This window comes from Manacus candei, unplaced genomic scaffold (assembly GCF_025592945.1).
Source record: "Manacus candei isolate 608988 ecotype Guabito, Panama unplaced genomic scaffold, ASM2559294v1 h1tg000159l, whole genome shotgun sequence".
NCBI classification, from domain to species: domain Eukaryota; kingdom Metazoa; phylum Chordata; class Aves; order Passeriformes; family Pipridae; genus Manacus; species Manacus candei.
In genome coordinates, this window is record NW_026138207.1 from 197,208 (window position 1) to 209,954 (window position 12,747).

The 12,747-nt window shown below is 35.2% G+C and overlaps 1 long non-coding RNA gene across 1 annotated transcript; it reads right to left on the minus strand.

Moving 5' to 3' along the window:
• Nucleotides 1–258: 258 nt before the first annotated feature.
• On the minus strand, nt 259–9,015 carry LOC127463389 (uncharacterized). The gene is made up of 3 exons (XR_007900822.1): nt 8,900–9,015; nt 3,879–4,001; nt 259–566 (listed from the first exon to the last, which is right to left on the minus strand). It is a non-coding gene; the product is annotated as an uncharacterized LOC127463389 (long non-coding RNA).
• Between the last annotated feature and the right edge of the window lie 3,732 nt (nt 9,016–12,747).

The following is a 12,747-nucleotide window of genomic DNA, read 5'->3' on the forward strand; positions in this document are numbered from 1 at the left end:
ACAATGTAGTGGTATGGCATAGGAAGTTTGGAGGTTTTTTTAAATCTTTGGCTAATCAATCATTTCCATACAAACAATTTATCAGATGCATTTTATAATCTTTACCTTTGGGAATTTACAACAGACATGGTTTTTACTTTTTGGAGTTTGTGTCCACATAATTATTTTCTGCATTAAATATGGATTTTTTTTAATGGGAATAAAAATCTTCTAAGTAGCTCTATGCCTTTATTATTTTCTTTTGACAGAACCCTGTATAAATTCTTACTAGTTTCATGTGTAGATATCAAAACATCTTCATATTGTATTTAAAATAGAAAAAAGTTTAAAATACATCTATTTTTTTCTATGATGTGATTTCTAGTTGACAGAAGCTTCTTTTTTCAATTTTTTTGCAACATAAGTATTGATAGACTTATGAAATCTAGGGGGAATCACAGAATCACAGTCCTGCTGGAGGCAAGGCCTTCCAAAAGAATGCATGAGGTCCTATAGCCCATCATTCATAGTGTGGTCAAATGTGTCAACCAGAAACTCCACCACAGAAGCTGGGATATAGTTGTTTTCTGTATCAGAAAATTAAAAAAAAAAAAATAAATAAAAATTAGGAGCTTCACTCTTCTATGTCTGCATTGTTCAATAAATTGTTTATTTATACAGTTGGAACAGTTTGGTGTCTCTGTGCATACAACCTGTATGATGTATGCTCCATAGCCCAAAAAGGGCAATCTGGGCAAGTCAACAACAGAAACAATAAAGCCATGGTCTCAGTGAGGCAGTGAAACTCCCTCATAGCTTTCCATTACTTCTTTATACATCATGTGTCAAATCGCTGTTCCTGAGAGGAGGCAGTAGCATCTAGTATGAGATTTTAAATACTTTAGTAATGAGACTTTATTTCTACCAAAAAAAAAACAAAACAAACCCACAAAAAACCCTGCCACATCATCTTTTTATTCTCTCACTCACCAATAGCAAAATAATCTAAAAAGGAAACTGCAGTTAAAATGTGGTAACTTTAAGAGTGTATGGTGTCTGTATGAGGATAGAGTTTGATATCAAAGGAGCTCACTCACCACAAGACACAGGAAACACATTATAGCTTTAGCAAACATGGAAATTCCTTTCATCCAGAAGATCAAGACTATGCAGGATGATGGTTATCCAGACCATCACCAGCTCTAAGATGGAAGTGCCCAAGACACAAAGAGTGAAGTAGTGGGGTGATAAGTACTGTTTTGAGAGGACATCAACTGAGGCAATTTCTGTCTCTGAAAGAGTCTTGAACCTTGGAGGCTTATGTTGCTAAGTAGAGGTAGCATCTGCCTGAAAGCATCATGAGGTAGGATAGATGCAGACTCCAAAAGTGAATTCCTTTGTGGCTCTCATTTATTTGTCACTCCTCTAAATACGTAAGACTCACCCACTGCACATATGAGTTTGTTATTAGCTGGGATTATCAATATATATATCCAACAGACCCATTAATTTCTCTTTTGCACAGAACTGTGTAACTCAAGTGTTCTGTTGAGGCTTCCAGCCTGCAGGTTTATCTTAAAACCAGATGGCACTAATGGTATAATGAGCTGGAGGAAAAGAAAGTTAGCATTAAAATCTCTCAGGGGAAGACAAATTAACATCAATTTTCTGCTTATGTGAGGAGACAACTGTAAGTACATCGGGACAGACACCTTCATCATTTTGTTTTGTATGATTTGAGTGAGAAAATTAAGTTTCCTTAACTGACTGAAGGAGTCACATTAGTTCTCTATTGTACTTTTCATAAGCTAAAGTAAAAAATGTACAATAAGATGGCACAGTGCAAGGGATAGGAATAGGATGAGTTAGCAACATAAGGAGCAGGGTAAGTCATAACTGCTAGTGCCCTATGTACGTGGTGAGTTTCTGAAACATGATTTTATTCAAATGTCTGTCTCAGAAAGACGATAACATATACCTAAAGCAATATGCACTATATTAGACTTCCCTTTTAAAAATGAATTCTTACAGTTTATTTCCTACTTGACTCACTCTGCTGTTACCAAAAGCATTTTGGCAAATAAATTAAGAATGGTTTGTAAATTTTGCATGCATGTATGCACAAGGTAATGAAAAATGTCAAGGTACTTCATTGGTTTTTACATAAGCTTTTCTACATTTAAGAACCTTTATCAGTATAACGATAGCATAGAACTATCTTTCCCCTGGGGTCTGAAAATATAATGGCAAAAGACTTATTTCATTGATGTAGTTTAAATCAATTTTCAGAATGTCAATTTCAAAAAATTGTTAAATTTTCTTCACCTGTTTTTGTTTTGGTTTGGTTTTTTGTTTGGTCGGTTGGTTAGGGTTTTTTTTGTGGATGTGATTATATTTACAGAATAGAATTTTATTCACTGTATAGGTTTATTCAGGTTCAGTCTCTGGCTTTATCATAATTCATAATCAGAGTAATGTAAGAGTAGATGTCATCAGGGAAGAAAGCTGCAAAATCCTGTTCAACTCATCTGTATTCGGTTAGATACCTCCACCTGCAGTGTCATTTCATGTAAATGCTAACCCAATTATAACTTTGACTAAATTAAAACTGACTTAGGAGCTCAAAAAGTGGTACTAAGTAGATTTGACTATCGCCTGATTTCTAAAGTGTACCAGAGAAAATTAGATAGTCCTTTCCACTTTTCACCTTAACACAATGCATAAATAAATCCTACAAAAGGAATACTAATTTCCTGCAGTCCAACTTAAGCAGAAAGTTAGTTAGGGGTCCTTTGATGTTAGTACATAAAAATGTACTAAAATTGGCATACTGGAAAAAAAATCTATCGTCTTAAATAAATTAGGCTGACTCTTTGCCTGTACCTTCAAATTACTCTTGATTTTTTATCTAATTGCACAGAGTAGGATTTTCCAAAGCTTGCAAGGAAGACTAACATTTCCAGCAAGATGGATTAGAGATGAATTGTCAAAATAGCAAAAGATGTTGATAAATTTCCAAGTTTTAAAAAGTAGTATTGGACCACTCTTTGAGGTGAATAGTGGAACAGTGATTAACACCAATTGTTAAGTTCTACATATGGTAATTATTTAAAACACCGTAGTTCATTTTAGGGGAGCTTATCTGTTGAAGAAATGGCATCTGAGGGTCCAAACCCTCATATTTAAGGTTAATACAGGTGAAATTGTTTGTGCCTGTTATTTAGTTCATTTACTCCCTGTATTTTACTTGGAGTTTGGTGCTTGTTGCTTGTGATGAAGTTCTAAAAATAACCCATGGTTCAAGAGAGGAAGAAAGAAAAGAACAATGTGTTGGAGGGAAAGTCAGAGAAGAACAAAAGCATAGTCTCACAAGTGCTACCACAAATTGTGGGAAAAGTTCTTGAACAATTATACATACATTAGGGGAAAAAAAAAAACCGCAAAACCACAAACCAACCAATTAAACAAAAAAAATAAATAAAAAAAACAAAACCTTTTTTTAAAAATATGAGTGGTTTGCAAAGTGTAAATTAAATGTGCACAAGTTAGCTGAGGTCTAGTTCATTCTACTTTGGAAATTTACTAGATTTTCCTAATTTTTTAAAAGCTATTCCCAAAGGTATTTTACAACTATAGTATACATAAACAGTAATTAGGAAAAATACAGCACCATCCAAATTCAGACTCTTCTATCCTTCTCTCAGTAGGGACTACGAGTAAGCATAAAGCAACATGATTAAGAATTCATTTGTTTTATGGTTCAGTGGGAGCTGAAATGATTAAGCTCCTTTATCATGTTTCTTTTCCTATGTATATTTTAAAAACACTTCTGCTAAGGAATACCAGCAACAAAACATAAGGGAAGCAAGCTCCTCTTCAAAGTGCAAATATTTACTTACCTACTGTATACATATGTTTCCATTTGATAAATACTGCTTAAACCAAGAGAAATCGCAGGCTGCAGAAATGTCTCAGTGCAGCACAGAAGAGAAAGACTGCAAAGGCAGTTTTCAAGTCCTTATCTGCAAAGGGAAAGAGATGATTGCTTTAACCTTTGTTATCAGCATGAGACCTACTTTAATGCTCATAAGGCTCAAAAGGACTTATGAAGTGGTGAAAGGCTGAGCTAGATGGGCTGCGCCTCACTGCGAGCATCTGGCTCTTCAACAGCGGAGCCGGTGCTGGGGCAGCAGCACCCAGGCACAGTGGCACACTGCTGCTCACAGTGCAGTCTCAAAGCATGTTTCCTTGTCTATGGCAAATCACATTCAGAAGGCATGGCTAACACTGACATGTAAAACTCAAAAACAGATAAAGTTATCAGCCACTGGTCTCTTCTTTCGCATCCAAACATTGTATTAAAAAGAAGGGAAATCTAGGTTTCCCTGTCCTGACTACCAAAGGCTGGCTGTGATGACTGTTCGCCCACCTAAAGAGGTTCATCAAGAATCAGTCAGGCTCTGCAGAATGAAGTGGACTACTTTGGCTTGGATTGAAATATTTTATTTTATTCTCAATAAACCACTACACAATAGCATAGTACAATAAAAATTGAACAGAATGCACCCCAATTTTCCACCTCAGTTTGTGAAGAATGTGTAATTTCTTTTCATTGTATCCACACATAGAAGATTTCACTCAGAATTTCTTTGTGTACTCTGAAATCTAAAAAGTTTATATACACTAGCAAACTGACTTACTGTTGTGCAGATTTTTACTTTCGTGGCTTTTTTGGTACATCTATATTTTTGGGAAATACAGAATTTCTGTAATATATTTAGGCTCCAGCCTTGCAATATTGCACATGTAAAGTTAACACATATTAACAAGGTTGGAGACTTTTTAATGCTTGAATAGTTTGAGAATAACTCTTCATTTTCAAACAATGATTCCAAGGTTATTTATAAGTACCAAATTTCAAATTCTAGGAATGTAGAAACAAAGAGAAAAGTTCGTCTTTTGTAAAAGTGATCATTCATAAAATATAGTTTCTCATATATTTTTTACTACTGATTTCCCTGTCAAAGATTTCCATTCCTTTTAACCTATGAATTGAATACTGTTGCTATGAGATCAGCAAATATATATTCCCTGAGCATTATATTTTAATAACACAGCATATACTGGTTTCAGAAAAAGATACAAGACTTGTTTTTGCGAATGCCTGATCTAAAGACGAAATCAGCAGTACTATGTGCTCAGAAATACTAGCTAAAATGTATTCTCTTTTTCAAGGCTTTCCTTATGTTGAAAATATGAATTAGGTCTTAGAAGTTTTCATGATATGCAGAGATAAAAGCCGACCCATGGAACTATGAAAAAAGAGTTAGAAAATTAAGATCAGAAATTAGAATTTAGAATGAGAAAAGGAGAAAATCATCTTACATCTTTGAACCTTTTGTCTCTTCCAATATATTTTCTGTTCTAGCTTAATTCACATAAAATATGCGTAACACTTTTATAGACCTTAACTTTGTATCTTATTACATGTAGAAAATTTAAAGGTGTGAGTAAGCACTTTTTAATTTTCTGCATCTTTGAATATAAGCTCTTTTCATTTCCTTTCTCTGATGTGAGGGAGTGGACAGATATGACACACACGATTCTTGAAATGTAATATCTTCATGCACTTTGGAGCTTTCGACGTGAATTCATCACTGAGAAAAAAAAATGGCTTGAAGCAACTCATCACCGTAGGGAACCTACACACACGTAAACTTTCAAAAAGTTGAGAAAGTTGTGTTTAGTACCATTTGTCTGGCTCCATTAAGACAGACAGTGAATGTAAGAGGTATATTTCTGTAGTCAATTGGGAAACATCTGGGGTGAGGATATAAAACCTCACACAGCAGCCTTACGTCATCTGGCGTTTACGTCACTACGCACTAATCTGTCCGTTCACACAAAAGCACCTCACATGCATTTCCTCCTTCCTAATTTCCTACTTAGGAAACTTTCCAGTTTCCTTTGTATATTCTGTGTTATTTCAAGAGATTTAAAATAAAAAATTAAAATCTATATTGTCGGAGCACAATAACAGTGGGACATTGAAGACATTTCTTTTTTATATACATATCTGTCTTTTGACAACATTGTCTGTCTCAAACATTTCTTCTCACTGTGGGACATATGGACAAGCCATTTTAGATGAAGCACTGAGAAGAAATGTTTGAGAAGAAATGTTTAAGAAGAAACATTTCCTACTTTTTGGTCAATAAGTAAAAGAGCAAAATTTGGCATATGGTCAAGACTTGGCAATATACTTGCCACCTCTGTTTATGTCCCACTCTACTCTGGTCAAAATTTTGGTGACATCCAGACTCCTTTTTTCTTTAAGGAAAAATTAGTTTATAGGGTTTTTTTACTAAACACATCCTAAATCACCAAACTAGCAACATTCAGATTTGTAACTCCTTCTTCATACATTTTTCCCTAAGGCATCTGTATCAACTTCTCTCAGTACCCCAGAATAGACTCTTTTTATCCTTCCCTACAGACATGTGCCTCATCAATTCTCTTGGCTAATTTTTTAATAACTCTGGGATATTTAAAAAAGATACAGACTCTATTAAAAAGAAATGAAGAAAGATATAGGAACAAGAATTATTTGTAACACTTAATAAGAACCTATTTTTATTTACTATTAACTGTATTTTCTCTCATACATATATATTTGTTCTGAATACTGTTTTACAAATCATCATTATCTTTTCTTTATGTATGGGAACATTTGCACTTGAATATGTTTTAGCCAGATTACATTCATATCTTTTTGAAAGGACTAACCTTTATCATAGTGAGTCAGAGAAGGCATGTTTTGATGCATTGTGTATTCCTTTTAAGCTTTCACCAATATCCATCCATAACTAATTAAAAATCTCTTGAGCTGCTCAAAAAATTCATATTAAGTTCTATATCTTGACTGAATTTCTGTTCATGTACAAAATATTGAAGACAATGTACTTGTAAAAATTTAATGACTAACCTATAAACCAACTTGCACAAATTCTCCTTTCCCCTGGTTTGGTGAGAGGGGGACTTTTTTGTTTGGTTGGTTGGTTGGTTGGGGTTTTTTGTTATCATTTATTAAAAATTAGTTAGCTGTCTAAAAGGAAGAGAGTTAATATCTTTCTCTGTTTTTCAAGCCAGTGAAGCCACATAGAAGTCTTGGACTATTGGTAGCATCTTTCAAACACCCAGACTATCATAATTACCAAGATCAGTCATAGTAAAATATTTAAAACAGTATTTAAAACATGTATATAAAAAATTTTATTATAGACATGGTTTTAGGGTTTTTTTATCTTGACGAAACTTTCCTTCCAGATATTTCTGTTTAAGTACAGCTATAGATGTAGACATATATATGGATATTCTTGTGTGTGGAAAGAGAAAGAGAGGAACTATTAAATAGTTAAAACGATGATAAGAAATTCTAATAATTTGACTCATTTCAAATCAGAAAATACAAAGTCTGTTCAGGTCATCATTTATAGATAGTGTTTTGTAGAAAAGGAGTTGCTATCAATCCACTACACCTGTCACACCAAGTAAATTTTATTCTACCTTTTTTCAAAGATTCCAAGTTCCAATATGCATGTCAGAACTAAAAAAAACCCAAATCATTGATGAACCATTTACTCTTGTACTACAAACCTATGAGGAGCTCCAGCAGCTCTGGATAAATATTATGTAGGTATATACTGCTTTAGCATTGTTGTTTCTCTCATTTTTTTAATTGATTTTTGCCTGCTCATTGGTTGTTTTCCTACTTTATTTCCTCTACATTAATCAGCCCTTTTATCCTTCATTTGCAACAGAAACAACTAGTTTCTTATGACCATGAAGAAAGCCTATCTCCTAATATTTACACCTAGAACTACACCCAGAGGAATTTGAGTTTTTAAGCTAAATTGCTAAATTACTAAGTATGTAGAAGTTTAGGCACCACCAAGTGATCTTCTCTTTGCAACATTCAGTAAAAAGAAAAACATGATCTGCTAAAGCAAATGATGGAAAATTAGTGGGGCTAATTTTTTTTTTTTTTAATATAGATGTTCACAAGTGGTAAATCAAGTCTGCATCCCTATCTACCACACGGAGAGAGCCTAGGTCTAGAGACTGAGAGGTAGAAAGTGGTTTGTGCTTCATGTCAGTCAGACTGGCTGCATCCACATTGCACGTCATGGCCCTGAGTGATAACCCCTGTGACTTTATGATAAAATTATTGCTTTGTATGCAATTTTCTGAAATTTCCAAGGTAATGTGTGCCTTAGCAGAAGAGTACTAGTGGTATATTGCATATGACGCAAAATGAGAGCACACTTTGCATACTCTGAGATGTAGGATGAAGATTCTTGTGGCTATTTTAAGGCACAGGCCTGCTGAGAGATAGACAGGGGATTTTATGAGAAAGCAGTACTTGCTGCAGTCTCTTAGTCGTCATCTGTCACTTACTGTAGCCAGTCTCTGGTTATCACCCAGGCAGGTGATACCTGGCTGCATCTGTGCTTTTCAGGTTGTTCAGATTAATCTGGAATGAGCCAGATAACAGAAGTAACATTTTCTTTTTTGTACTGTTTTTGACAGAAGATGATGAAAACCACAGTAGTGCTCACTGACTTCAGGCTTTGTGACTAATAAATACATGTGACTTGTTCTGAAAAATTAATAAAGAAAACAGTGGAGAGTTGAAATAATCGTCCTTCCTGTAAGGATATCAAAAGTAATTTTGAGTGCTTTGTAAAAGCTACAGCCCAAACACAAGACATTGCACATAATGGTCAAGCTTTCAAATGCAGACCTGACACTTCTAGAGGTTGCAGGAGTCCTTGTTCACCTTTTTGCAATTGGAACTGGTTGGCCTGGGCTTTGATTTAGGCATATATTCATGAGTTTTAGAACAGGAATCACTATCCACCCAATACCTCTTGTGTCAAGCAAATTTCAGATCATATGTTGCTACACGAGGTGGTTGCAGCAATTGCCTGTGGCACCACAGGAATGCGCCATTCCAGAGCTGCACTGCATTTCCAAGATAACCTAGGAACAGGGGAACAGCGTTGACATCAGCAAGGATCCAAGGGTCCCAACCAATCTAACAGTGTAGGCCTCTTATGACAGTATCTACAGTACACTCCAGTTCTGTTGGTATGTGTATTACAGCAACCAAGTCAGAATCACAGGACCATTTAGGTTGGAAAACACCTTTAAGATCATCAAGTCTAACCATTAACCCAGCACTAAAACATCTACATGTCTTTTAAATAGCTCCAGGAATGATGACTCAACCACTGCCCTGGGCAGCCTGTTCCAATGCTTGAAGATCCTCTCAGTGAGGAAATTTTTTCTAATATTCTATCTAAACCTCCACTGCTCCAGAGCTCCTCCCAGGCCCTTCGAATGAAAGCCAAAGGTAGATTTATGACTCTTGAGACTGAGTCTGATACTCTCAAACAATCCAACCCTATTGGTCATAATTATTTTTGGTTTTTTTCCACTTTTCTGATGTCTTTTTCTGTCAGTAAACTAATATCTATTACTAAACTGTATTGTGAAAAAAGGCTGATTTCAGTAATTTCTCTATGGTTTACTTTTCATGTTTTTGTTTTTGTTTTTTCTTTTTTGAAAGTGTTACTGCTCCCAGAAACACTGTCATATCTAAGGATAGGATCCATCTTTTACTCAAGGACCCAACTTCCTTTTGTTTGTCAATGCCAAAGTGAAAGATTATATTCAAAATAATTCAGTTTTATATGTCTCTGTACTCAAGCATTCATGAGGCAGAAGCCTGTTCTTGTTTATGTGAGAACTTCAGCTGATGTACAGTGAATTTGGAGGCTTTGCTAATACTGACTTGATTAACATGCAAATAACTTTTGATGCCTCTGTTCAAGTTAACATTCCTATCACCTTATCCCTCAAGATAACTGTTTCTCCTGGCTAAACATCAAAACTTGATGTCAGTATTTTCCAAGATCTTAAATTTGAAAAGACATAGCCTATATTTACCAATAAGTTCTCAATTTCTAAAGTGAATCCCTAGCAGATGAAGCTCCATCTGGTATAGTTATTAACCACATTTTGCTGCTCTATAATCACATTGAAATTCCCCTACTCCACAGAAAGGATTGCATTTCTTCATTGATACACCTCCACCATACAGGATTGGGTGATGCCAGTAATACTTTGTTTTCTGTCCCTTTCCTTCTGGTTCTTTCTTTCCCTTTGGAAATACTCAAATGCGCGGAAAACAAATATTGACAAGTCCATATTTTCTTGAAGAGAAACATTTTGAATTTAATTTCACTTTTCCATCTCTTTCTCTCTCTTGAAAAAGAATGAATCTGAAAACAAAATGCCTGTCAGGCTCTCATCAGCTCAGGCTTTTTGCAGCCACTACATCTCATTTCTCCTTCTCAGCTACCTCCAGCACAGTAGCCACTGCTCTTTCTGGACAAAAACTAATACAGCCTGCAAGCATATTTTATTTTCATGGGTACCATCTCCCCTCTGATGCTGCAGCTCCTCCTGCTGACTGCCTCCTCATTTCTCTCCCAAAGCTGCATTATATATATATATATATGTGCTATATATAATGTATCTGCTCTGCCAGATATAACGGCAGCTGGACCTTAGAATTCCAACCTGATGGATGGTGCCTTTAACGATTGACCATTACAGTCAATATAGTTGTTTTCATCATGAGAAATAGAATTCATCAATCTGTATTTGTTAACACTATACGATAGAAACAAGAATAGCTAAAGTCATTTTTTATAGGTTATTTCAGTTTATTGGTAAGATGTGGAGCATATTTTTATATTTAGTGACTCTTACTAGCCTTTTTTTAATAACCTAAACCATATTACTAATTTCTCTGATTTTTGTACTGGTTTTGTATACACTTTCTCCTTTAAACTTAACACTTCTGATCCATATCTTTGTAACAGAGTAATATTTCATTTGGAAACATTCAGCTCCTTCTTCCCAAGGCTTTCAGGTCAATTAGATCAATATGAGTGGCCGTGATTATAAACTATGTATAAAGGATATTCCTTTTTACACCCCTGTGTCTGTAGCATTGTGCCAATGTATCCAAGCTAACATTAAATTATTTATTCTAGTTTCAATGATTTTTAAGGTGACTACATATTTGTTGTTTGAGTGCTTATTGAGCTTTTAGTGCAAAGTTATTGTCCTGGGTTTGGCTGGAATAAAGTTAATTTTCTTCTTAGTAGCTGGTAGAGTGCAGTGGTTTGGGTTTGGATTCAGTATGAGAATAATGTTGATAACACACTGATCTTTTAGTTCTTGTTGAGCAGTACTTACACTAAGTCAAGGAGTTTTCAGCGTCTCATGCTCTGCCAGTGAGGATCTGCACAAGAAGCCAATAGGGAGCATTGCCATGTCAGCTGACTTGAACTGAAGAAAGGGATATTCTATTCTACAGAATGTCGTGCTCAGTATATAAACCGGGAAGATTAGGCCAGGAGGGGCCAATAACTCCTATGAAATGGCTGGACTTTGGTCAAGGGGTGGTGAGCAATTGTATTGTGCACCATTTGTCTGTCTTGGGTTCTGTTTCTTTCTCTTTTTCATTGTTACTAGTATTATTAGTATTAGTATTTATTTAATTTTACTAAATATTAGTAAATTTAATTTTAGTTCAATTATTTAGCCATTCTTATCACAATCTACAGTTTTTATCTTTTTCTGATTCTTCTCTCCATCCCACCAGGGAGCAGAGGGAGTAAGCAAACAGATGCACGGTACTTAGTTGTTGTTGGGGGTTCAACCATGACAGTTATCACAGATATGTCTAAATTACCCTTCCATCGTAATCATCCCACAGCTGTAACTGTAGCAGTGATCTAAGCATGAATGAAAATGATGAAGCTAGATATACATTGCTATCTGATTACCCATAAATGCATATATTATCATAGCAAGATAAAATAACGTTCCCTACAAAGAGAATATGGGGGTTTAGATTTGAAAATTATATTCTCCCAGCATTTGGCTCAATTTAAAATGTAAGTACATCATGGAAAGAGGAAGTCGTTTAATATATATATATATATATATTCTCGGTCACTGTGTTCAGTGGGGTGTGGTCCAAACAGTGATGGAATCTGACAACACTTTATAAAATGAAGTTTTATTGAAGCAGTAGTGAAGATGAGCAACAACTCACTTGCATGGCAATTCACCCACAACAAGTAATATGAGAGGGGTTTACTTTCTTTCTATTTGTTTGGTGACTAATGTACTCTCCCTGAAATGTACTTCAGGTTATACAAGCCATGGTGCTATACAAATCTGTTAAAACTATTCTATACATGTTTTAACAAGTCCAAGAAGTTTGAATGTCCCTTTATTATTTATTACTGAATAATAAAGAGGAATATATGGTGGATTTCTTTCTTTGTGTATAGAGCAATATCTTGAACTTTGGTCTATAAGATGAGTTGAATTCAACATTTATCGAAAGCATCCATCAAAAAATACAGTCTTTAATATGCATTGTTTCAGAACAGAATCCCAGTGCAAGACAGAAATATAAGATTTTTCAGACTAGTTTTGGCTGGGGTAGAATTAATTCTCTATACAGTGGCTAATATAGGTCTGTGTTTTGGATTTGTGCTAAACACAGGGTTGATAATATTGAGATGTTTTGCTATTGCTGAGCAGGGTTAACACGGAGCCAAGACCTTTTCTGCCTTTTGTACTGGAACGCTGGTGAGGAGACTGGGGGTGCATGGCAAG